This window comes from Engystomops pustulosus, chromosome 9 (assembly GCF_040894005.1).
Source record: "Engystomops pustulosus chromosome 9, aEngPut4.maternal, whole genome shotgun sequence".
NCBI classification, from domain to species: domain Eukaryota; kingdom Metazoa; phylum Chordata; class Amphibia; order Anura; family Leptodactylidae; genus Engystomops; species Engystomops pustulosus.
Genome location: NC_092419.1, coordinates 69,186,328 through 69,204,653, shown reverse-complemented (window position 1 = coordinate 69,204,653; position 18,326 = coordinate 69,186,328). Strand labels below are relative to the sequence as shown.

At 45.9% G+C, this 18,326-nt stretch overlaps 76 pseudogenes; all 76 read right to left on the bottom strand.

The window, feature by feature from the left end:
- Positions 1 to 27: 27 nt before the first annotated feature.
- On the bottom strand, positions 28 to 146 carry LOC140101776 (5S ribosomal RNA; annotated as a pseudogene).
- A 251-nt stretch (positions 147 to 397) lies between these two features.
- On the bottom strand, positions 398 to 516 carry LOC140085774 (5S ribosomal RNA; annotated as a pseudogene).
- Positions 517 to 775: 259 nt separating this feature from the next.
- LOC140101775 (5S ribosomal RNA) lies at positions 776 to 894 on the bottom strand (annotated as a pseudogene).
- A 70-nt stretch (positions 895 to 964) lies between these two features.
- On the bottom strand, positions 965 to 1,083 carry LOC140087158 (5S ribosomal RNA; annotated as a pseudogene).
- Positions 1,084 to 1,153: 70 nt separating this feature from the next.
- On the bottom strand, positions 1,154 to 1,272 carry LOC140082256 (5S ribosomal RNA; annotated as a pseudogene).
- Positions 1,273 to 1,342: 70 nt separating this feature from the next.
- Positions 1,343 to 1,461, bottom strand: LOC140085773 (5S ribosomal RNA; annotated as a pseudogene).
- Positions 1,462 to 1,720: 259 nt separating this feature from the next.
- Positions 1,721 to 1,839, bottom strand: LOC140087499 (5S ribosomal RNA; annotated as a pseudogene).
- A 70-nt stretch (positions 1,840 to 1,909) lies between these two features.
- Positions 1,910 to 2,028, bottom strand: LOC140084480 (5S ribosomal RNA; annotated as a pseudogene).
- A 70-nt stretch (positions 2,029 to 2,098) lies between these two features.
- On the bottom strand, positions 2,099 to 2,217 carry LOC140101774 (5S ribosomal RNA; annotated as a pseudogene).
- Positions 2,218 to 2,287: 70 nt separating this feature from the next.
- LOC140101772 (5S ribosomal RNA) lies at positions 2,288 to 2,406 on the bottom strand (annotated as a pseudogene).
- A 70-nt stretch (positions 2,407 to 2,476) lies between these two features.
- LOC140101771 (5S ribosomal RNA) lies at positions 2,477 to 2,595 on the bottom strand (annotated as a pseudogene).
- Positions 2,596 to 2,665: 70 nt separating this feature from the next.
- LOC140101770 (5S ribosomal RNA) lies at positions 2,666 to 2,784 on the bottom strand (annotated as a pseudogene).
- Positions 2,785 to 2,854: 70 nt separating this feature from the next.
- LOC140101769 (5S ribosomal RNA) lies at positions 2,855 to 2,973 on the bottom strand (annotated as a pseudogene).
- A 251-nt stretch (positions 2,974 to 3,224) lies between these two features.
- Positions 3,225 to 3,343, bottom strand: LOC140085771 (5S ribosomal RNA; annotated as a pseudogene).
- Positions 3,344 to 3,602: 259 nt separating this feature from the next.
- Positions 3,603 to 3,721, bottom strand: LOC140101767 (5S ribosomal RNA; annotated as a pseudogene).
- Positions 3,722 to 3,791: 70 nt separating this feature from the next.
- Positions 3,792 to 3,910, bottom strand: LOC140087157 (5S ribosomal RNA; annotated as a pseudogene).
- A 70-nt stretch (positions 3,911 to 3,980) lies between these two features.
- LOC140082900 (5S ribosomal RNA) lies at positions 3,981 to 4,099 on the bottom strand (annotated as a pseudogene).
- Positions 4,100 to 4,358: 259 nt separating this feature from the next.
- On the bottom strand, positions 4,359 to 4,477 carry LOC140084059 (5S ribosomal RNA; annotated as a pseudogene).
- A 70-nt stretch (positions 4,478 to 4,547) lies between these two features.
- On the bottom strand, positions 4,548 to 4,666 carry LOC140085770 (5S ribosomal RNA; annotated as a pseudogene).
- Positions 4,667 to 4,925: 259 nt separating this feature from the next.
- On the bottom strand, positions 4,926 to 5,044 carry LOC140081295 (5S ribosomal RNA; annotated as a pseudogene).
- Positions 5,045 to 5,114: 70 nt separating this feature from the next.
- LOC140092848 (5S ribosomal RNA) lies at positions 5,115 to 5,233 on the bottom strand (annotated as a pseudogene).
- Positions 5,234 to 5,303: 70 nt separating this feature from the next.
- LOC140084479 (5S ribosomal RNA) lies at positions 5,304 to 5,422 on the bottom strand (annotated as a pseudogene).
- A 70-nt stretch (positions 5,423 to 5,492) lies between these two features.
- LOC140101766 (5S ribosomal RNA) lies at positions 5,493 to 5,611 on the bottom strand (annotated as a pseudogene).
- Positions 5,612 to 5,862: 251 nt separating this feature from the next.
- LOC140083648 (5S ribosomal RNA) lies at positions 5,863 to 5,981 on the bottom strand (annotated as a pseudogene).
- Positions 5,982 to 6,240: 259 nt separating this feature from the next.
- Positions 6,241 to 6,359, bottom strand: LOC140078674 (5S ribosomal RNA; annotated as a pseudogene).
- Positions 6,360 to 6,429: 70 nt separating this feature from the next.
- LOC140087156 (5S ribosomal RNA) lies at positions 6,430 to 6,548 on the bottom strand (annotated as a pseudogene).
- A 69-nt stretch (positions 6,549 to 6,617) lies between these two features.
- On the bottom strand, positions 6,618 to 6,736 carry LOC140081294 (5S ribosomal RNA; annotated as a pseudogene).
- A 259-nt stretch (positions 6,737 to 6,995) lies between these two features.
- Positions 6,996 to 7,114, bottom strand: LOC140081595 (5S ribosomal RNA; annotated as a pseudogene).
- A 70-nt stretch (positions 7,115 to 7,184) lies between these two features.
- Positions 7,185 to 7,303, bottom strand: LOC140085769 (5S ribosomal RNA; annotated as a pseudogene).
- Positions 7,304 to 7,562: 259 nt separating this feature from the next.
- LOC140096523 (5S ribosomal RNA) lies at positions 7,563 to 7,681 on the bottom strand (annotated as a pseudogene).
- Positions 7,682 to 7,751: 70 nt separating this feature from the next.
- Positions 7,752 to 7,870, bottom strand: LOC140084478 (5S ribosomal RNA; annotated as a pseudogene).
- Positions 7,871 to 7,940: 70 nt separating this feature from the next.
- On the bottom strand, positions 7,941 to 8,059 carry LOC140101765 (5S ribosomal RNA; annotated as a pseudogene).
- A 70-nt stretch (positions 8,060 to 8,129) lies between these two features.
- LOC140101764 (5S ribosomal RNA) lies at positions 8,130 to 8,248 on the bottom strand (annotated as a pseudogene).
- Positions 8,249 to 8,318: 70 nt separating this feature from the next.
- On the bottom strand, positions 8,319 to 8,437 carry LOC140101763 (5S ribosomal RNA; annotated as a pseudogene).
- A 70-nt stretch (positions 8,438 to 8,507) lies between these two features.
- Positions 8,508 to 8,626, bottom strand: LOC140101762 (5S ribosomal RNA; annotated as a pseudogene).
- Positions 8,627 to 8,696: 70 nt separating this feature from the next.
- LOC140101760 (5S ribosomal RNA) lies at positions 8,697 to 8,815 on the bottom strand (annotated as a pseudogene).
- A 251-nt stretch (positions 8,816 to 9,066) lies between these two features.
- Positions 9,067 to 9,185, bottom strand: LOC140085768 (5S ribosomal RNA; annotated as a pseudogene).
- Positions 9,186 to 9,444: 259 nt separating this feature from the next.
- On the bottom strand, positions 9,445 to 9,563 carry LOC140101759 (5S ribosomal RNA; annotated as a pseudogene).
- Positions 9,564 to 9,633: 70 nt separating this feature from the next.
- Positions 9,634 to 9,752, bottom strand: LOC140087155 (5S ribosomal RNA; annotated as a pseudogene).
- A 70-nt stretch (positions 9,753 to 9,822) lies between these two features.
- On the bottom strand, positions 9,823 to 9,941 carry LOC140082254 (5S ribosomal RNA; annotated as a pseudogene).
- A 70-nt stretch (positions 9,942 to 10,011) lies between these two features.
- Positions 10,012 to 10,130, bottom strand: LOC140085767 (5S ribosomal RNA; annotated as a pseudogene).
- Positions 10,131 to 10,389: 259 nt separating this feature from the next.
- Positions 10,390 to 10,508, bottom strand: LOC140087498 (5S ribosomal RNA; annotated as a pseudogene).
- Positions 10,509 to 10,578: 70 nt separating this feature from the next.
- On the bottom strand, positions 10,579 to 10,697 carry LOC140084477 (5S ribosomal RNA; annotated as a pseudogene).
- A 70-nt stretch (positions 10,698 to 10,767) lies between these two features.
- LOC140101758 (5S ribosomal RNA) lies at positions 10,768 to 10,886 on the bottom strand (annotated as a pseudogene).
- Positions 10,887 to 10,956: 70 nt separating this feature from the next.
- On the bottom strand, positions 10,957 to 11,075 carry LOC140101755 (5S ribosomal RNA; annotated as a pseudogene).
- A 70-nt stretch (positions 11,076 to 11,145) lies between these two features.
- On the bottom strand, positions 11,146 to 11,264 carry LOC140101754 (5S ribosomal RNA; annotated as a pseudogene).
- Positions 11,265 to 11,334: 70 nt separating this feature from the next.
- Positions 11,335 to 11,453, bottom strand: LOC140101753 (5S ribosomal RNA; annotated as a pseudogene).
- A 70-nt stretch (positions 11,454 to 11,523) lies between these two features.
- On the bottom strand, positions 11,524 to 11,642 carry LOC140101752 (5S ribosomal RNA; annotated as a pseudogene).
- A 70-nt stretch (positions 11,643 to 11,712) lies between these two features.
- On the bottom strand, positions 11,713 to 11,831 carry LOC140101751 (5S ribosomal RNA; annotated as a pseudogene).
- A 251-nt stretch (positions 11,832 to 12,082) lies between these two features.
- Positions 12,083 to 12,201, bottom strand: LOC140085766 (5S ribosomal RNA; annotated as a pseudogene).
- A 259-nt stretch (positions 12,202 to 12,460) lies between these two features.
- Positions 12,461 to 12,579, bottom strand: LOC140101750 (5S ribosomal RNA; annotated as a pseudogene).
- A 70-nt stretch (positions 12,580 to 12,649) lies between these two features.
- LOC140087154 (5S ribosomal RNA) lies at positions 12,650 to 12,768 on the bottom strand (annotated as a pseudogene).
- A 70-nt stretch (positions 12,769 to 12,838) lies between these two features.
- On the bottom strand, positions 12,839 to 12,957 carry LOC140082252 (5S ribosomal RNA; annotated as a pseudogene).
- A 70-nt stretch (positions 12,958 to 13,027) lies between these two features.
- On the bottom strand, positions 13,028 to 13,146 carry LOC140085764 (5S ribosomal RNA; annotated as a pseudogene).
- A 259-nt stretch (positions 13,147 to 13,405) lies between these two features.
- On the bottom strand, positions 13,406 to 13,524 carry LOC140087497 (5S ribosomal RNA; annotated as a pseudogene).
- Positions 13,525 to 13,594: 70 nt separating this feature from the next.
- On the bottom strand, positions 13,595 to 13,713 carry LOC140084475 (5S ribosomal RNA; annotated as a pseudogene).
- A 70-nt stretch (positions 13,714 to 13,783) lies between these two features.
- LOC140101749 (5S ribosomal RNA) lies at positions 13,784 to 13,902 on the bottom strand (annotated as a pseudogene).
- A 70-nt stretch (positions 13,903 to 13,972) lies between these two features.
- LOC140083040 (5S ribosomal RNA) lies at positions 13,973 to 14,091 on the bottom strand (annotated as a pseudogene).
- A 70-nt stretch (positions 14,092 to 14,161) lies between these two features.
- On the bottom strand, positions 14,162 to 14,280 carry LOC140101747 (5S ribosomal RNA; annotated as a pseudogene).
- Positions 14,281 to 14,350: 70 nt separating this feature from the next.
- Positions 14,351 to 14,469, bottom strand: LOC140084647 (5S ribosomal RNA; annotated as a pseudogene).
- A 70-nt stretch (positions 14,470 to 14,539) lies between these two features.
- LOC140101746 (5S ribosomal RNA) lies at positions 14,540 to 14,658 on the bottom strand (annotated as a pseudogene).
- Positions 14,659 to 15,098: 440 nt separating this feature from the next.
- Positions 15,099 to 15,217, bottom strand: LOC140101744 (5S ribosomal RNA; annotated as a pseudogene).
- Positions 15,218 to 15,287: 70 nt separating this feature from the next.
- LOC140087153 (5S ribosomal RNA) lies at positions 15,288 to 15,406 on the bottom strand (annotated as a pseudogene).
- A 70-nt stretch (positions 15,407 to 15,476) lies between these two features.
- On the bottom strand, positions 15,477 to 15,595 carry LOC140081293 (5S ribosomal RNA; annotated as a pseudogene).
- A 259-nt stretch (positions 15,596 to 15,854) lies between these two features.
- Positions 15,855 to 15,973, bottom strand: LOC140084057 (5S ribosomal RNA; annotated as a pseudogene).
- Positions 15,974 to 16,043: 70 nt separating this feature from the next.
- On the bottom strand, positions 16,044 to 16,162 carry LOC140085641 (5S ribosomal RNA; annotated as a pseudogene).
- A 259-nt stretch (positions 16,163 to 16,421) lies between these two features.
- Positions 16,422 to 16,540, bottom strand: LOC140081292 (5S ribosomal RNA; annotated as a pseudogene).
- A 70-nt stretch (positions 16,541 to 16,610) lies between these two features.
- On the bottom strand, positions 16,611 to 16,729 carry LOC140092839 (5S ribosomal RNA; annotated as a pseudogene).
- Positions 16,730 to 16,799: 70 nt separating this feature from the next.
- On the bottom strand, positions 16,800 to 16,918 carry LOC140084103 (5S ribosomal RNA; annotated as a pseudogene).
- A 70-nt stretch (positions 16,919 to 16,988) lies between these two features.
- LOC140101743 (5S ribosomal RNA) lies at positions 16,989 to 17,107 on the bottom strand (annotated as a pseudogene).
- A 70-nt stretch (positions 17,108 to 17,177) lies between these two features.
- On the bottom strand, positions 17,178 to 17,296 carry LOC140092543 (5S ribosomal RNA; annotated as a pseudogene).
- A 70-nt stretch (positions 17,297 to 17,366) lies between these two features.
- Positions 17,367 to 17,485, bottom strand: LOC140101742 (5S ribosomal RNA; annotated as a pseudogene).
- A 70-nt stretch (positions 17,486 to 17,555) lies between these two features.
- On the bottom strand, positions 17,556 to 17,674 carry LOC140081290 (5S ribosomal RNA; annotated as a pseudogene).
- A 70-nt stretch (positions 17,675 to 17,744) lies between these two features.
- Positions 17,745 to 17,863, bottom strand: LOC140101740 (5S ribosomal RNA; annotated as a pseudogene).
- A 70-nt stretch (positions 17,864 to 17,933) lies between these two features.
- On the bottom strand, positions 17,934 to 18,052 carry LOC140090797 (5S ribosomal RNA; annotated as a pseudogene).
- Positions 18,053 to 18,122: 70 nt separating this feature from the next.
- On the bottom strand, positions 18,123 to 18,241 carry LOC140101739 (5S ribosomal RNA; annotated as a pseudogene).
- Positions 18,242 to 18,326: the final 85 nt, after the last annotated feature.

Here is an 18,326-nt window from a genome sequence, read left to right as displayed (position 1 = left end):
AACTAACACAATTTTAAGGTTCAAAAAGGTCAACGGAACTTGGGATTCCCAGCCAGTCTCCCATGCTGGTACTTGCCAAGCCTTAAGCTGCATTGCTGCTGCGATCTGACGAGAGCAGGCACATTCAGCTTAGAATGGCCGTTGACAGCAGCTGTTCAGTTTGAACCTTCTTTTACTATCTCATAGAGAAACTAACACAATTTTCAGGTTCAAAAAGGTCATCGGAACTTGGGATTCCCAGCCAGTCTCCCATGCTGGTACTTGCCAAGCCTTAAGCTGCTGCGATCTGACGAGAGCAGGCACATTCAGCTTAGAATGGCCGTTGACAGCAGCTGATCAATTTGAACCTTCTTTTACAATCTCATAGAGAAACTAACACAATTTTCAGGTTCAAAAAGGTCAACAGAACTTGGGATTCCCAGCCAGTCTCCCATGCTGGTACTTGCCAAGCCTTAAGCTGCATTGATGCTGCGATCTGACGAGAGCAGGCACATTCAGCTTAGAATGGCCGTTGACAGCAGCTGTTCAGTTTGAACCTTCTTTTACTATCTCATAGAGAAACTAACACAATTTTCAGGTTCAAAAAGGTCAACGGAACTTGGGATTCGCAGCCAGTCTCCCATGCTGGTACTTGCCAAGCCTTAAGACGCATCGCTGCTGTGATCCGACAAGAGCACGCACATTCAGCTTAGAATGGCCGTTGATAGCAGCTGTTCAATTTGAACCTTCTTTTACTATCTCATAGAGAAACTAACACAATTTTCAGGTTCGAAAAGGTCAACGGAACTTGGGATTCCCAGCCAGTCTCCCATGCTGGTACTTGCCAAGCCTTAAGCTGCATTGCTGCTGCGATCTGACGAGAGCAGGCACATTCAGCTTAGAATGGCCGTTGACAGCAGCTGTTCAATTTGAACCTTCTTTTACCATCTTTGACAGAGAAACTAACAATTTTCAGGTTCAAAAAGGTCAACAGAACTTGGGATTCCCAGCCAGTCTCCCATGCTTGTACTTGCCAAGCCTTAAGCTGCATTGTTGCTGCGATCTGACGAGAGCAGGCACATTCAGCTTAGAATGGCCGTTGACAGCAGCTGTTCAGTTTGAACCTTCTTTTACTATCTCATAGAGAAACTAACACAATTTTCAGGTTCAAAAAGGTCAACAGAACTTGGGATTCCCAGCCAGTCTCCCATGCTGGTACTTGCCAAGCCTTAAGCTGCATTGCTGCTGCGATCTGACGAAAGCAGGCGCATTCAGCTTAGAATGGCCGTTGACAGCAGCTGTTCAATTTGAACCTTCTTTTACCATCTTTGACAGAGAAACTAACAATTTTCAGGTTCAAAAAGGTCAACAGAACTTGGGATTCCCAGCCAGTCTCCCATGCTGGTACTTGCCAAGCCTTAAGCTGCATTGATGCTGCGATCTGACGAGAGCAGGCACATTCAGCTTAGAATGGCCGTTGACAGCAGCTGTTCAGTTTGAACCTTCTTTTACTATCTCATAGAGAAACTAACACAATTTTCAGGTTCAAAAAGGTCAACGGAACTTGGAATTCGCAGCCAGTCTCCCATGCTGGTACTTGCCAAGCCTTAAGCCGCATCGCTGCTGTGATCCGACAAGAGCACACACATTCAGCTTAGAATGGCCGTTGACAGCAGCTGTTCAATTTGAACCTTCTTTTACTATCTCATAGAGAAACTAACACAATTTTCAGGTTCAAAAAGGTCAACAGAACTTGGGATTCCCAGCCAGCCTCCCATGCTGGTACTTGCCAAGCCTTAAGCTGCATTGCTGCTGCGATCTGACGAGAGCAGGCACATTCAGCTTAGAATGGCTGTTGACAGCAGCTGTTCAATTTGAACCTTCTTTTACTATCTCATAGAGAAACTAACACAATTTTCAGGTTCAAAAAGGTCAACGGAACTTGGGATTCCCAGCCAGTCTCCCATGCTGGTACTTGCCAAGCCTTAAGCTGCATTGATGCTGCGATCTGACGAGAGCAGGCACATTCAGCTTAGAATGGCCGTTGACAGCAGCTGTTCAGTTTGAACCTTCTTTTACTATCTCATAGAGAAACTAACACAATTTTCAGGTTCAAAAAGGTCAACGGAACTTGGGATTCCCAGCCAGTCTCCCATGCTGGTACTTGCCAAGCCTTAAGCTGCATTGCTGCTGCGATCTGACGAGAGCAGGCACATTCAGCTTAGAATGGCCGTTGACAGCAGCTGTTCAGTTTGAACCTTCTTTTACTATCTCATAGAGAAACTAACACAATTTTCAGGTTCAAAAAGGTCAACGGAACTTGGGATTCCCAGCCAGTCTCCCATGCTGGTACTTGCCAAGCCTTAAGCTGCATTGCTGCTGCGATCTGACGAGAGCAGGCACATTCAGCTTAGAATGGCCGTTGACAGCAGCTGTTCAATTTGAACCTTCTTTTACCATCTTTGACAGAGAAACTAACAATTTTCAGGTTCAAAAAGGTCAACGGAACTTGGGATTCCCAGCCAGTCTCCCATGCTGGTACTTGCCAAGCCTTAAGCTGCATTGCTGCTGCGATCTGACGAGAGCAGGCACATTCAGCTTAGAATGGCCGTTGACAGCAGCTGTTTAATTTGAACCTTCTTTTACTATCTCATAGAGAAACTAACACAATTTTCAGGTTCAAAAAGGTCAACGGAACTTGGGATTCCCAGCCAGTCTCCCATGCTGGTACTTGCCAAGCCTTAAGCTGCATTGCTGCTGCGATCTGACGAGAGCAGGCACATTCAGCTTAGAATGGCCGTTGACAGCAGCTGTTCAATTTGAACCTTCTTTTACTATCTCATAGAGAAACTAACACAATTTTAAGGTTCAAAAAGGTCAACGGAACTTGGGATTCCCAGCCAGTCTCCCATGCTGGTACTTGCCAAGCCTTAAGCTGCATTGCTGCTGCGATCTGACGAGAGCAGGCACATTCAGCTTAGAATGGCCGTTGACAGCAGCTGTTCAGTTTGAACCTTCTTTTACTATCTCATAGAGAAACTAACACAATTTTCAGGTTCAAAAAGGTCATCGGAACTTGGGATTCCCAGCCAGTCTCCCATGCTGGTACTTGCCAAGCCTTAAGCTGCTGCGATCTGACGAGAGCAGGCACATTCAGCTTAGAATGGCCGTTGACAGCAGCTGATCAATTTGAACCTTCTTTTACAATCTCATAGAGAAACTAACACAATTTTCAGGTTCAAAAAGGTCAACAGAACTTGGGATTCCCAGCCAGTCTCCCATGCTGGTACTTGCCAAGCCTTAAGCTGCATTGATGCTGCGATCTGACGAGAGCAGGCACATTCAGCTTAGAATGGCCGTTGACAGCAGCTGTTCAGTTTGAACCTTCTTTTACTATCTCATAGAGAAACTAACACAATTTTCAGGTTCAAAAAGGTCAACGGAACTTGGGATTCGCAGCCAGTCTCCCATGCTGGTACTTGCCAAGCCTTAAGACGCATCGCTGCTGTGATCCGACAAGAGCACGCACATTCAGCTTAGAATGGCCGTTGATAGCAGCTGTTCAATTTGAACCTTCTTTTACTATCTCATAGAGAAACTAACACAATTTTCAGGTTCAAAAAGGTCAACGGAACTTGGGATTCCCAGCCAGTCTCCCATGCTGGTACTTGCCAAGCCTTAAGCTGCATTGCTGCTGCGATCTGACGAGAGCAGGCACATTCAGCTTAGAATGGCCGTTGACAGCAGCTGTTCAATTTGAACCTTCTTTTACCATCTTTGACAGAGAAACTAACAATTTTCAGGTTCAAAAAGGTCAACAGAACTTGGGATTCCCAGCCAGTCTCCCATGCTTGTACTTGCCAAGCCTTAAGCTGCATTGTTGCTGCGATCTGACGAGAGCAGGCACATTCAGCTTAGAATGGCCGTTGACAGCAGCTGTTCAGTTTGAACCTTCTTTTACTATCTCATAGAGAAACTAACACAATTTTCAGGTTCAAAAAGGTCAACAGAACTTGGCATTCCCAGCCAGTCTCCCATGCTGGTACTTGCCAAGCCTTAAGCTGCATTGCTGCTGCGATCTGACGAGAGCAGGCACATTCAGCTTAGAATGGCCGTTGACATCTGCTGTTCAGTTTGAACCTTCTTTTACTATCTCATAGAGAAACTAACACAATTTTCAGGTTCAAAAAGGTCAACGGAACTTGGGATTCCCAGCCAGTCTCCCATGCTGGTACTTGCCAAGCCTTAAGCCGCATCGCTGCTGTGATCCGACAAGAGCACGCACATTCAGCTTAGAATGGCCGTTGACAGCAGCTGTTCAATTTGAACCTTCTTTTACTATCTCATAGAGAAACTAACACAATTTTCAGGTTCAAAAAGGTCAACGGAACTTGGGATTCCCAGCCAGTCTCCCATGCTGGTACTTGCCAAGCCTTAAGCTGCATTGCTGCTGCGATCTGACGAAAGCAGGCGCATTCAGCTTAGAATGGCCATTGACAGCAGCTGTTCAATTTGAACCTTCTTTTACCATCTTTGACAGAGAAACTAACAATTTTCAGGTTCAAAAAGGTCAACAGAACTTGGGATTCCCAGCCAGTCTCCCATGCTGGTACTTGCCAAGCCTTAAGCTGCATTGATGCTGCGATCTGACGAGAGCAGGCACATTCAGCTTAGAATGGCCGTTGACAGCAGCTGTTCAGTTTGAACCTTCTTTTACTATCTCATAGAGAAACTAACACAATTTTCAGGTTCAAAAGGGTCAACGGAACTTGGAATTCGCAGCCAGTCTCCCATGCTGGTACTTGCCAAGCCTTAAGCCGCATCGCTGCTGTGATCCGACAAGAGCACACACATTCAGCTTAGAATGGCCGTTGACAGCAGCTGTTCAATTTGAACCTTCTTTTACTATCTCATAGAGAAACTAACACAATTTTCAGGTTCAAAAAGGTCAACAGAACTTGGGATTCCCAGCCAGTCTCCCATGCTGGTACTTGCCAAGCCTTAAGCTGCATTGCTGCTGCGATCTGACGAGAGCAGGCACATTCAGCTTAGAATGGCCGTTGACAGCAGCTGTTCAATTTGAACCTTCTTTTACTATCTCATAGAGAAACTAACACAATTTTCAGGTTCAAAAAGGTCAACAGAACTTGGGATTCCCAGCCAGTCTCCCATGCTGGCACTTGCCAAGCCTTAAGCTGCATTGCTGCTGCGATCTGACGAGAGCAGGCACATTCAGCTTAGAATGGCTGTTGACAGCAGCTGTTCAATATGAACCTTCTTTTACTATCTCATAGAGAAACTAACCCAATTTTCAGGTTCAAAAAGGTCAACGGAACTTGGGATTCCCAGCCAGTCTCCCATGCTGGTACTTGCCAAGCCTTAAGCTGCATTGATGCTGCGATCTGACGAGAGCAGGCACATTCAGCTTAGAATGGCCGTTGACAGCAGCTGTTCAGTTTGAACCTTCTTTTACTATCTCATAGAGAAACTAACACAATTTTCAGGTTCAAAAAGGTCAACGGAACTTGGGATTCCCAGCCAGTCTCCCATGCTGGTACTTGCCAAGCCTTAAGCTGCATTGCTGCTGCGATCTGACGAGAGCAGGCACATTCAGCTTAGAATGGCCGTTGACAGCAGCTGTTCAGTTTGAACCTTCTTTTACTATCTCATAGAGAAACTAACACAATTTTCAGGTTCAAAAAGGTCAACGGAACTTGGGATTCCCAGCCAGTCTCCCATGCTGGTACTTGCCAAGCCTTAAGCTGCTGCGATCTGACGAGAGCAGGCACATTCAGCTTAGAATGGCCGTTGACAGCAGCTGATCAATTTGAACCTTCTTTTACAATCTCATAGAGAAACTAACACAATTTTCAGGTTCAAAAAGGTCAACAGAACTTGGTATTCCCAGCCAGTCTCCCATGCTGGTACTTGCCAAGCCTTAAGCTGCATTGATGCTGCGATCTGACGAGAGCAGGCACATTCAGCTTAGAATGGCCGTTGACAGCAGCTGTTCAGTTTGAACCTTCTTTTACTATCTCATAGAGAAACTAACACAATTTTCAGGTTCAAAAAGGTCAAGGGAACTTGGGATTCGCAGCCAGTCTCCCATGCTGGTACTTGCCAAGCCTTAAGACGCATCGCTGCTGTGATCCGACAAGAGCACGCACATTCAGCTTAGAATGGCCGTTGACAGCAGCTGTTCAATTTGAACCTTCTTTTACTATCTCATAGAGAAACTAACACAATTTTCAGGTTCAAAAAGGTCAACGGAACTTGGGATTCCCAGCCAGTCTCCCATGCTGGTACTTGCCAAGCCTAGAGCTGCATTGCTGCTGCGATCTGACGAGAGCAGGCACATTCAGCTTAGAATGGCCGTTGACAGCAGCTGTTCAATTTGAACCTTCTTTTACCATCTTTGACAGAGAAACTAACAATTTTCAGGTTCAAAAAGGTCAACAGAACTTGGGATTCCCAGCCAGTCTCCCATGCTTGTACTTGCCAAGCCTTAAGCTGCATTGTTGCTGCGATCTGACGAGAGCAGGCACATTCAGCTTAGAATGGCCGTTGACAGCAGCTGTTCAGTTTGAACCTTCTTTTACTATCTCATAGAGAAATAACACAATTTTCAGGTTCAAAAAGGTCAACAGAACTTGGGATTCCCAGCCAGTCTCCCATGCTGGTACTTGCCAAGCCTTAAGCTGCATTGCTGCTGCGATCTGACGAGAGCAGGCACATTCAGCTTAGAATGGCCGTTGACAGCTGCTGTTTAGTTTGAACCTTCTTTTACTATCTCATAGAGAAACTAACACAATTTTCAGGTTCAAAAAGGTCAACGGAACTTGGGATTCGCAGCCAGTCTCCCATGCTGGTACTTGCCAAGCCTTAAGCCGCATCGCTGCTGTGATCCGACAAGAGCACGCACATTCAGCTTAGAATGGCCGTTGACAGCAGCTGTTCAATTTGAACCTTCTTTTACTATCTCATAGAGAAACTAACACAATTTTCAGGTTCAAAAAGGTCAACGGAACTTGGGATTCCCAGCCAGTCTCCCATGCTGGTACTTGCCAAGCCTTAAGCTGCATTGCTGCTGCGATCTGACGAAAGCAGGCGCATTCAGCTTAGAATGGCCGTTGACAGCAGCTGTTCAATTTGAACCTTCTTTTACCATCTTTGACAGAGAAACTAACAATTTTCAGGTTCAAAAAGGTCAACAGAACTTGGGATTCCCAGCCAGTCTCCCATGCTGGTACTTGCCAAGCCTTAAGCTGCATTGATGCTGCGATCTGACGAGAGCAGGCACATTCAGCTTAGAATGGCCGTTGACAGCAGCTGTTCAGTTTGAACCTTCTTTTACTATCTCATAGAGAAACTAACACAATTTTCAGGTTCAAAAAGGTCAACTGAACTTGGAATTCGCAGCCAGTCTCCCATGCTGGTACTTGCCAAGCCTTAAGCCGCATCGCTGCTGTGATCCGACAAGAGCACACACATTCAGCTTAGAATGGCCGTTGACAGCAGCTGTTCAATTTGAACCTTCTTTTACTATCTCATAGAGAAACTAACACAATTTTCAGGTTCAAAAAGGTCAACAGAACTTGGGATTCCCAGCCAGCCTCCCATGCTGGTATTTGCCAAGCCTTAAGCTGCATTGCTGCTGCGATCTGACGAGAGCAGGCACATTCAGCTTAGAATGGCTGTTGACAGCAGCTGTTCAATTTGAACCTTCTTTTACTATCTCATAGAGAAACTAACCCAATTTTCAGGTTCAAAAAGGTCAACGGAACTTGGGATTCCCAGCCAGTCTCCCATGCTGGTACTTGCCAAGCCTTAAGCTGCATTGATGCTGCGATCTGACGAGAGCAGGCACATTCAGCTTAGAATGGCCGTTGACAGCAGCTGTTCAGTTTGAACCTTCTTTTACTATCTCATAGAGAAACTAACACAATTTTCAGGTTCAAAAAGGTCAACGGAACTTGGGATTCCCAGCCAGTCTCCCATGCTGGTACTTGCCAAGCCTTAAGCTGCATTGCTGCTGCGATCTGACGAGAGCAGGCACATTCAGCTTAGAATGGCCGTTGACAGCAGCTGTTCAGTTTGAACCTTCTTTTACTATCTCATAGAGAAACTAACACAATTTTCAGGTTCAAAAAGGTCAACGGAACTTGGGATTCCCAGCCAGTCTCCCATGCTGGTACTTGCCAAGCCTTAAGCTGCATTGCTGCTGCGATCTGACGAGAGCAGGCACATTCAGCTTAGAATGGCCGTTGACAGCAGCTGTTCAATTTGAACCTTCTTTTACCATCTTTGACAGAGAAACTAACAATTTTCAGGTTCAAAAAGGTCAACGGAACTTGGGATTCCCAGCCAGTCTCCCATGCTGGTACTTGCCAAGCCTTAAGCTGCATTGCTGCTGCGATCTGACGAGAGCAGGCACATTCAGCTTAGAATGGCCGTTGACAGCAGCTGTTTAATTTGAACCTTCTTTTACTATCTCATAGAGAAACTAACACAATTTTCAGGTTCAAAAAGGTCAACGGAACTTGGGATTCCCAGCCAGTCTCCCATGCTGGTACTTGCCAAGCCTTAAGCTGCATTGCTGCTGCGATCTGACGAGAGCAGGCACATTCAGCTTAGAATGGCCGTTGACAGCAGCTGTTCAATTTGAACCTTCTTTTACTATCTCATAGAGAAACTAACACAATTTTAAGGTTCAAAAAGGTCAACGGAACTTGGGATTCCCAGCCAGTCTCCCATGCTGGTACTTGCCAAGCCTTAAGCTGCATTGCTGCTGCGATCTGACGAGAGCAGGCACATTCAGCTTAGAATGGCCGTTGACAGCAGCTGTTCAGTTTGAACCTTCTTTTACTATCTCATAGAGAAACTAACACAATTTTCAGGTTCAAAAAGGTCATCGGAACTTGGGATTCCCAGCCAGTCTCCCATGCTGGTACTTGCCAAGCCTTAAGCTGCTGCGATCTGACGAGAGCAGGCACATTCAGCTTAGAATGGCCGTTGACAGCAGCTGATCAATTTGAACCTTCTTTTACAATCTCATAGAGAAACTAACACAATTTTCAGGTTCAAAAAGGTCAACAGAACTTGGGATTCCCAGCCAGTCTCCCATGCTGGTACTTGCCAAGCCTTAAGCTGCATTGATGCTGCGATCTGACGAGAGCAGGCACATTCAGCTTAGAATGGCCGTTGACAGCAGCTGTTCAGTTTGAACCTTCTTTTACTATCTCATAGAGAAACTAACACAATTTTCAGGTTCAAAAAGGTCAACGGAACTTGGGATTCGCAGCCAGTCTCCCATGCTGGTACTTGCCAAGCCTTAAGACGCATCGCTGCTGTGATCCGACAAGAGCACGCACATTCAGCATAGAATGGCCGTTGATAGCAGCTGTTCAATTTGAACCTTCTTTTACTATCTCATAGAGAAACTAACACAATTTTCAGGTTCGAAAAGGTCAACGGAACTTGGGATTCCCAGCCAGTCTCCCATGCTGGTACTTGCCAAGCCTTAAGCTGCATTGCTGCTGCGATCTGACGAGAGCAGGCACATTCAGCTTAGAATGGCCGTTGACAGCAGCTGTTCAATTTGAACCTTCTTTTACCATCTTTGACAGAGAAACTAACAATTTTCAGGTTCAAAAAGGTCAACAGAACTTGGGATTCCCAGCCAGTCTCCCATGCTTGTACTTGCCAAGCCTTAAGCTGCATTGTTGCTGCGATCTGACGAGAGCAGGCACATTCAGCTTAGAATGGCCGTTGACAGCAGCTGTTCAGTTTGAACCTTCTTTTACTATCTCATAGAGAAACTAACACAATTTTCAGGTTCAAAAAGGTCAACAGAACTTGGGATTCCCAGCCAGTCTCCCATGCTGGTACTTGCCAAGCCTTAAGCTGCATTGCTGCTGCGATCTGACGAAAGCAGGCGCATTCAGCTTAGAATGGCCGTTGACAGCAGCTGTTCAATTTGAACCTTCTTTTACCATCTTTGACAGAGAAACTAACAATTTTCAGGTTCAAAAAGGTCAACAGAACTTGGGATTCCCAGCCAGTCTCCCATGCTGGTACTTGCCAAGCCTTAAGCTGCATTGATGCTGCGATCTGACGAGAGCAGGCACATTCAGCTTAGAATGGCCGTTGACAGCAGCTGTTCAGTTTGAACCTTCTTTTACTATCTCATAGAGAAACTAACACAATTTTCAGGTTCAAAAAGGTCAACGGAACTTGGAATTCGCAGCCAGTCTCCCATGCTGGTACTTGCCAAGCCTTAAGCCGCATCGCTGCTGTGATCCGACAAGAGCACACACATTCAGCTTAGAATGGCCGTTGACAGCAGCTGTTCAATTTGAACCTTCTTTTACTATCTCATAGAGAAACTAACACAATTTTCAGGTTCAAAAAGGTCAACAGAACTTGGGATTCCCAGCCAGCCTCCCATGCTGGTACTTGCCAAGCCTTAAGCTGCATTGCTGCTGCGATCTGACGAGAGCAGGCACATTCAGCTTAGAATGGCTGTTGACAGCAGCTGTTCAATTTGAACCTTCTTTTACTATCTCATAGAGAAACTAACCCAATTTTCAGGTTCAAAAAGGTCAACGGAACTTGGGATTCCCAGCCAGTCTCCCATGCTGGTACTTGCCAAGCCTTAAGCTGCATTGATGCTGCGATCTGACGAGAGCAGGCACATTCAGCTTAGAATGGCCGTTGACAGCAGCTGTTCAGTTTGAACCTTCTTTTACTATCTCATAGAGAAACTAACACAATTTTCAGGTTCAAAAAGGTCAACGGAACTTGGGATTCCCAGCCAGTCTCCCATGCTGGTACTTGCCAAGCCTTAAGCTGCATTGCTGCTGCGATCTGACGAGAGCAGGCACATTCAGCTTAGAATGGCCGTTGACAGCAGCTGTTCAGTTTGAACCTTCTTTTACTATCTCATAGAGAAACTAACACAATTTTCAGGTTCAAAAAGGTCAACGGAACTTGGGATTCCCAGCCAGTCTCCCATGCTGGTACTTGCCAAGCCTTAAGCTGCATTGCTGCTGCGATCTGACGAGAGCAGGCACATTCAGCTTAGAATGGCCGTTGACAGCAGCTGTTCAATTTGAACCTTCTTTTACCATCTTTGACAGAGAAACTAACAATTTTCAGGTTCAAAAAGGTCAACGGAACTTGGGATTCCCAGCCAGTCTCCCATGCTGGTACTTGCCAAGCCTTAAGCTGCATTGCTGCTGCGATCTGACGAGAGCAGGCACATTCAGCTTAGAATGGCCGTTGACAGCAGCTGTTTAATTTGAACCTTCTTTTACTATCTCATAGAGAAACTAACACAATTTTCAGGTTCAAAAAGGTCAACGGAACTTGGGATTCCCAGCCAGTCTCCCATGCTGGTACTTGCCAAGCCTTAAGCTGCATTGCTGCTGCGATCTGACGAGAGCAGGCACATTCAGCTTAGAATGGCCGTTGACAGCAGCTGTTCAATTTGAACCTTCTTTTACTATCTCATAGAGAAACTAACACAATTTTAAGGTTCAAAAAGGTCAACGGAACTTGGGATTCCCAGCCAGTCTCCCATGCTGGTACTTGCCAAGCCTTAAGCTGCATTGCTGCTGCGATCTGACGAGAGCAGGCACATTCAGCTTAGAATGGCCGTTGACAGCAGCTGTTCAATTTGAACCTTCTTTTACTATCTCATAGAGAAACTAACACAATTTTAAGGTTCAAAAAGGTCAACGGAACTTGGGATTCCCAGCCAGTCTCCCATGCTGGTACTTGCCAAGCCTTAAGCTGCATTGCTGCTGCGATCTGACGAGAGCAGGCACATTCAGCTTAGAATGGCCGTTGACAGCAGCTGTTCAGTTTGAACCTTCTTTTACTATCTCATAGAGAAACTAACACAATTTTCAGGTTCAAAAAGGTCATCGGAACTTGGGATTCCCAGCCAGTCTCCCATGCTGGTACTTGCCAAGCCTTAAGCTGCTGCGATCTGACGAGAGCAGGCACATTCAGCTTAGAATGGCCGTTGACAGCAGCTGATCAATTTGAAACTTCTTTTACAATCTCATAGAGAAACTAACACAATTTTCAGGTTCAAAAAGGTCAACAGAACTTGGGATTCCCAGCCAGTCTCCCATGCTGGTACTTGCCAAGCCTTAAGCTGCATTGATGCTGCGATCTGACGAGAGCAGGCACATTCAGCTTAGAATGGCCGTTGACAGCAGCTGTTCAGTTTGAACCTTCTTTTACTATCTCATAGAGAAACTAACACAATTTTCAGGTTCAAAAAGGTCAACGGAACTTGGGATTCGCAGCCAGTCTCCCATGCTGGTACTTGCCAAGCCTTAAGACGCATCGCTGCTGTGATCCGACAAGAGCACGCACATTCAGCTTAGAATGGCCGTTGATAGCAGCTGTTCAATTTGAACCTTCTTTTACTATCTCATAGAGAAACTAACACAATTTTCAGGTTCGAAAAGGTCAACGGAACTTGGGATTCCCAGCCAGTCTCCCATGCTGGTACTTGCCAAGCCTTAAGCTGCATTGCTGCTGCGATCTGACGAGAGCAGGCACATTCAGCTTAGAATGGCCGTTGACAGCAGCTGTTCAATTTGAACCTTCTTTTACCATCTTTGACAGAGAAACTAACAATTTTCAGGTTCAAAAAGGTCAACAGAACTTGGGATTCCCAGCCAGTCTCCCATGCTTGTACTTGCCAAGCCTTAAGCTGCATTGTTGCTGCGATCTGACGAGAGCAGGCACATTCAGCTTAGAATGGCCGTTGACAGCAGCTGTTCAGTTTGAACCTTCTTTTACTATCTCATAGAGAAACTAACACAATTTTCAGGTTCAAAAAGGTCAACAGAACTTGGGATTCCCAGCCAGTCTCCCATGCTGGTACTTGCCAAGCCTTAAGCTGCATTGCTGCTGCGATCTGACGAAAGCAGGCGCATTCAGCTTAGAATGGCCGTTGACAGCAGCTGTTCAATTTGAACCTTCTTTTACCATCTTTGACAGAGAAACTAACAATTTTCAGGTTCAAAAAGGTCAACAGAACTTGGGATTCCCAGCCAGTCTCCCATGCTGGTACTTGCCAAGCCTTAAGCTGCATTGATGCTGCGATCTGACGAGAGCAGGCACATTCAGCTTAGAATGGCCGTTGACAGCAGCTGTTCAGTTTGAACCTTCTTTTACTATCTCATAGAGAAACTAACACAATTTTCAGGTTCAAAAAGGTCAACGGAACTTGGAATTCGCAGCCAGTCTCCCATGCTGGTACTTGCCAAGCCTTAAGCCGCATCGCTGCTGTGATCCGACAAGAGCACACACATTCAGCTTAGAATGGCCGTTGACAGCAGCTGTTCAATTTGAACCTTCTTTTACTATCTCATAGAGAAACTAACACAATTTTCAGGTTCAAAAAGGTCAACAGAACTTGGGATTCCCAGCCAGCCTCCCATGCTGGTACTTGCCAAGCCTTAAGCTGCATTGCTGCTGCGATCTGACGAGAGCAGGCACATTCAGCTTAGAATGGCTGTTGACAGCAGCTGTTCAATTTGAACCTTCTTTTACTATCTCATAGAGAAACTAACCCAATTTTCAGGTTCAAAAAGGTCAACGGAACTTGGGATTCCCAGCCAGTCTCCCATGCTGGTACTTGCCAAGCCTTAAGCTGCATTGATGCTGCGATCTGACGAGAGCAGGCACATTCAGCTTAGAATGGCCGTTGACAGCAGCTGTTCAGTTTGAACCTTCTTTTACTATCTCATAGAGAAACTAACACAATTTTCAGGTTCAAAAAGGTCAACGGAACTTGGGATTCCCAGCCAGTCTCCCATGCTGGTACTTGCCAAGCCTTAAGCTGCATTGCTGCTGCGATCTGACGAGAGCAGGCACATTCAGCTTAGAATGGCCGTTGACAGCAGCTGTTCAGTTTGAACCTTCTTTTACTATCTCATAGAGAAACTAACACAATTTTCAGGTTCAAAAAGGTCAACGGAACTTGAGATTCCCAGCCAGTCTCCCATGCTGGTACTTGCCAAGCCTTAAGCTGCATTGCTGCTGCGATCTGACGAGAGCAGGCACATTCAGCTTAGAATGGCCGTTGACAGCAGCTGTTCAATTTGAACCTTCTTTTACCATCTTTGACAGAGAAACTAACAATTTTCAGGTTCAAAAAGGTCAACGGAACTTGGGATTCCCAGCCAGTCTCCCATGCTGGTACTTGCCAAGCCTTAAGCTGCATTGCTGCTGCGATCTGACGAGAGCAGGCACATTCAGCTTAGAATGGCCGTTGACAGCAGCTGTTTAATTTGAACCTTCTTTTACTATCTCATAGAGAAACTAACACAATTTTCAGGTTCAAAAAGGTCAACGGAACTTGGGATTCCCAGCCAGTCTCCCATGCTGGTACATGCCAAGCCTTAAGCTGCATTGCTGCTGCGATCTGACGAGAGCAGGCACATTCAGCTTAGAATGGCCGTTGACAGCAGCTGTTCAATTTGAACCTTCTTTTACTATCTCATAGAGAAACTAACACAATTTTAAGGTTCAAAAAGGTCAACGGAACTTGGGATTCCCAGCCAGTCTCCCATGCTGGTACTTGCCAAGCCTTAAGCTGCATTGCTGCTGCGATCTGACGAGAGCAGGCACATTCAGCTTAGAATGGCCGTTGACAGCAGCTGTTCAGTTTGAACCTTCTTTTACTATCTCATAGAGAAACTAACACAATTTTCAGGTTCAAAAAGGTCATCGGAACTTGGGATTCCCAGCCAGTCTCCCATGCTGGTACTTGCCAAGCCTTAAGCTGCTGCGATCTGACGAGAGCAGGCACATTCAGCTTAGAATGGCCGTTGACAGCAGCTGATCAATTTGAACCTTCTTTTACAATCTCATAGAGAAACTAACACAATTTTCAGGTTCAAAAAGGTCAACGGAACTTGGGATTCGCAGCCAGTCTCCCATGCTGGTACTTGCCAAGCCTTAAGACGCATCGCTGCTGTGATCCGACAAGAGCACGCACATTCAGCTTAGAATGGCCGTTGATAGCAGCTGTTCAATTTGAACCTTCTTTTACTATCTCATAGAGAAACTAACACAATTTTCAGGTTCAAAAAGGTCAACGGAACTTGGGATTCCCAGCCAGTCTCCCATGCTGGTACTTGCCAAGCCTTAAGCTGCATTGCTGCTGCGATCTGACGAGAGCAGGCACATTCAGCTTAGAATGGCCGTTGACAGCAGCTGTTCAATTTGAACCTTCTTTTACCATCTTTGACAGAGAAACTAACAATTTTCAGGTTCAAAAAGGTCAACAGAACTTGGGATTCCCAGCCAGTCTCCCATGCTTGTACTTGCCAAGCCTTAAGCTGCATTGTTGCTGCGATCTGACGAGAGCAGGCACATTCAGCTTAGAATGGCCGTTGACAGCAGCTGTTCAGTTTGAACCTTCTTTTACTATCTCATAGAGAAACTAACACAATTTTCAGGTTCAAAAAGGTCAACAGAACTTGGGATTCCCAGCCAGTCTCCCATGCTGGTACTTGCCAAGCCTTAAGCTGCATTGCTGCTGCGATCTGACGAGAGCAGGCACATTCAGCTTAGAATGGCCGTTGACAGCTGCTGTTCAGTTTGAACCTTCTTTTACTATCTCATAGAGAAACTAACACAATTTTCAGGTTCAAAAAGGTCAACGGAACTTGGGATTCCCAGCCAGTCTCCCATGCTGGTACTTGCCAAGCCTTAAGCCGCATCGCTGCTGTGATCCGACAAGAGCACGCACATTCAGCTTAGAATGGCCGTTGACAGCAGCTGTTCAATTTGAACCTTCTTTTACTATCTCATAGAGAAACTAACACAATTTTCAGGTTCAAAAAGGTCAACGGAACTTGGGATTCCCAGCCAGTCTCCCATGCTGGTACTTGCCAAGCCTTAAGCTGCATTGCTGCTGCGATCTGACGAAAGCAGGCGCATTCAGCTTAGAATGGCCATTGACAGCAGCTGTTCAATTTGAACCTTCTTTTACCATCTTTGACAGAGAAACTAACAATTTTCAGGTTCAAAAAGGTCAACAGAACTTGGGATTCCCAGCCAGTCTCCCATGCTGGTACTTGCCAAGCCTTAAGCTGCATTGATGCTGCGATCTGACGAGAGCAGGCACATTCAGCTTAGAATGGCCGTTGACAGCAGCTGTTCAGTTTGAACCTTCTTTTACTATCTCATAGAGAAACTAACACAATTTTCAGGTTCAAAAAGGTCAACGGAACTTGGAATTCGCAGCCAGTCTCCCATGCTGGTACTTGCCAAGCCTTAAGCCGCATCGCTGCTGTGATCCGACAAGAGCACACACATTCAGCTTAGAATGGCCGTTGACAGCAGCTGTTCAATTTGAACCTTCTTTTACTATCTCATAGAGAAACTAACACAATTTTCAGGTTCAAAAAGGTCAACAGAACTTGGGATTCCCAGCCAGTCTCCCATGCTGGTACTTGCCAAGCCTTAAGCTGCATTGCTGCTGCGATCTGACGAGAGCAGGCACATTCAGCTTAGAATGGCCGTTGACAGCAGCTGTTCAATTTGAACCTTCTTTTACTATCTCATAGAGAAACTAACACAATTTTCAGGTTCAAAAAGGTCAACAGAACTTGGGATTCCCAGCCAGTCTCCCATGCTGGCACTTGCCAAGCCTTAAGCTGCATTGCTGCTGCGATCTGACGAGAGCAGGCACATTCAGCTTAGAATGGCTGTTGACAGCAGCTGTTCAATATGAACCTTCTTTTACTATCTCATAGAGAAACTAACCCAATTTTCAGGTTCAAAAAGGTCAACGGAACTTGGGATTCCCAGCCAGTCTCCCATGCTGGTACTTGCCAAGCCTTAAGCTGCATTGATGCTGCGATCTGACGAGAGCAGGCACATTCAGCTTAGAATGGCCGTTGACAGCAGCTGTTCAGTTTGAACCTTCTTTTACTATCTCATAGAGAAACTAACACAATTTTCAGGTTCAAAAAGGTCAACGGAACTTGGGATTCCCAGCCAGTCTCCCATGCTGGTACTTGCCAAGCCTTAAGCTGCATTGCTGCTGCGATCTGACGAGAGCAGGCACATTCAGCTTAGAATGGCCGTTGACAGCAGCTGTTCAGTTTGAACCTTCTTTTACTATCTCATAGAGAAACTAACACAATTTTCAGGTTCAAAAAGGTCAACGGAACTTGGGAATCCCAGCCAGTCTCCCATGCTGGTACTTGCCAAGCCTTAAGCTGCATTGCTGCTGCGATCTGACGAGAGCAGGCACATTCAGCTTAGAATGGCCGTTGACAGCAGCTGTTCAATTTGAACCTTCTTTTACTATCTCATAGAGAAACTAACACAATTTTCAGGTTCAAAAAGGTCAACGGAACTTGGGATTCCCAGCCAGTCTCCCATGCTGGTACTTGCCAAGCCTTAAGCTGCATTGCTGCTGCGATCTGACGAGAGCAGGCACATTCAGCTTAGAATGGCCGTTGACAGCAGCTGTTCAGTTTGAACCTTCTTTTACTATCTCATAGAGAAACTAACACAATTTTCAGGTTCAAAAAGGTCAACAGAACTTGGGATTCCCAGCCAGTCTCCCATGCTGGTACTTGCCAAGCCTTAAGCTGCATTGCTGCTGCGATCTGACGAGAGCAGGCACATTCAGCTTAGAATGGCCGTTGACAGCAGCTGTTCAATTTGAACCTTCTTTTACCATCTTTGACAGAGAAACTAACAATTTTCAGGTTCAAAAAGGTCAACGGAACTTGGGATTCCCAGCCAGTCTCCCATGCTGGTACTTGCCAAGCCTTAAGCTGCATTGCTGCTGCGATCTGACGAGAGCAGGCACATTCAGCTTAGAATGGCCGTTGACAGCAGCTGTTTAATTTGAACCTTCTTTTACTATCTCATAGAGAAACTAACACAATTTTCAGGTTCAAAAAGGTCAACCGAACTTGGGATTCCCAGCCAGTCTCCCATGCTGGTACTTGCCAAGCCTTAAGCTGCATTGCTGCTGCGATCTGACGAGAGCAGGCACATTCAGCTTAGAATGGCCGTTGACAGCAGCTGTTCAATTTGAACCTTCTTTTACTATCTCATAGAGAAACTAACACAATTTTCAGGTTCAAAAAGGTCAACGGAACTTGGGATTCCCAGCCAGTCTCCCATGCTGGTACTTGCCAAGCCTTAAGCTGCATTGCTGCTGCGATCTGACGAGAGCAGGCACATTCAGCTTAGAATGGCCGTTGACAGCAGCTGTTCAGTTTGAACCTTCTTTTACTATCTCATAGAGAAACTAACACAATTTTCAGGTTCAAAAAGGTCAACGGAACTTG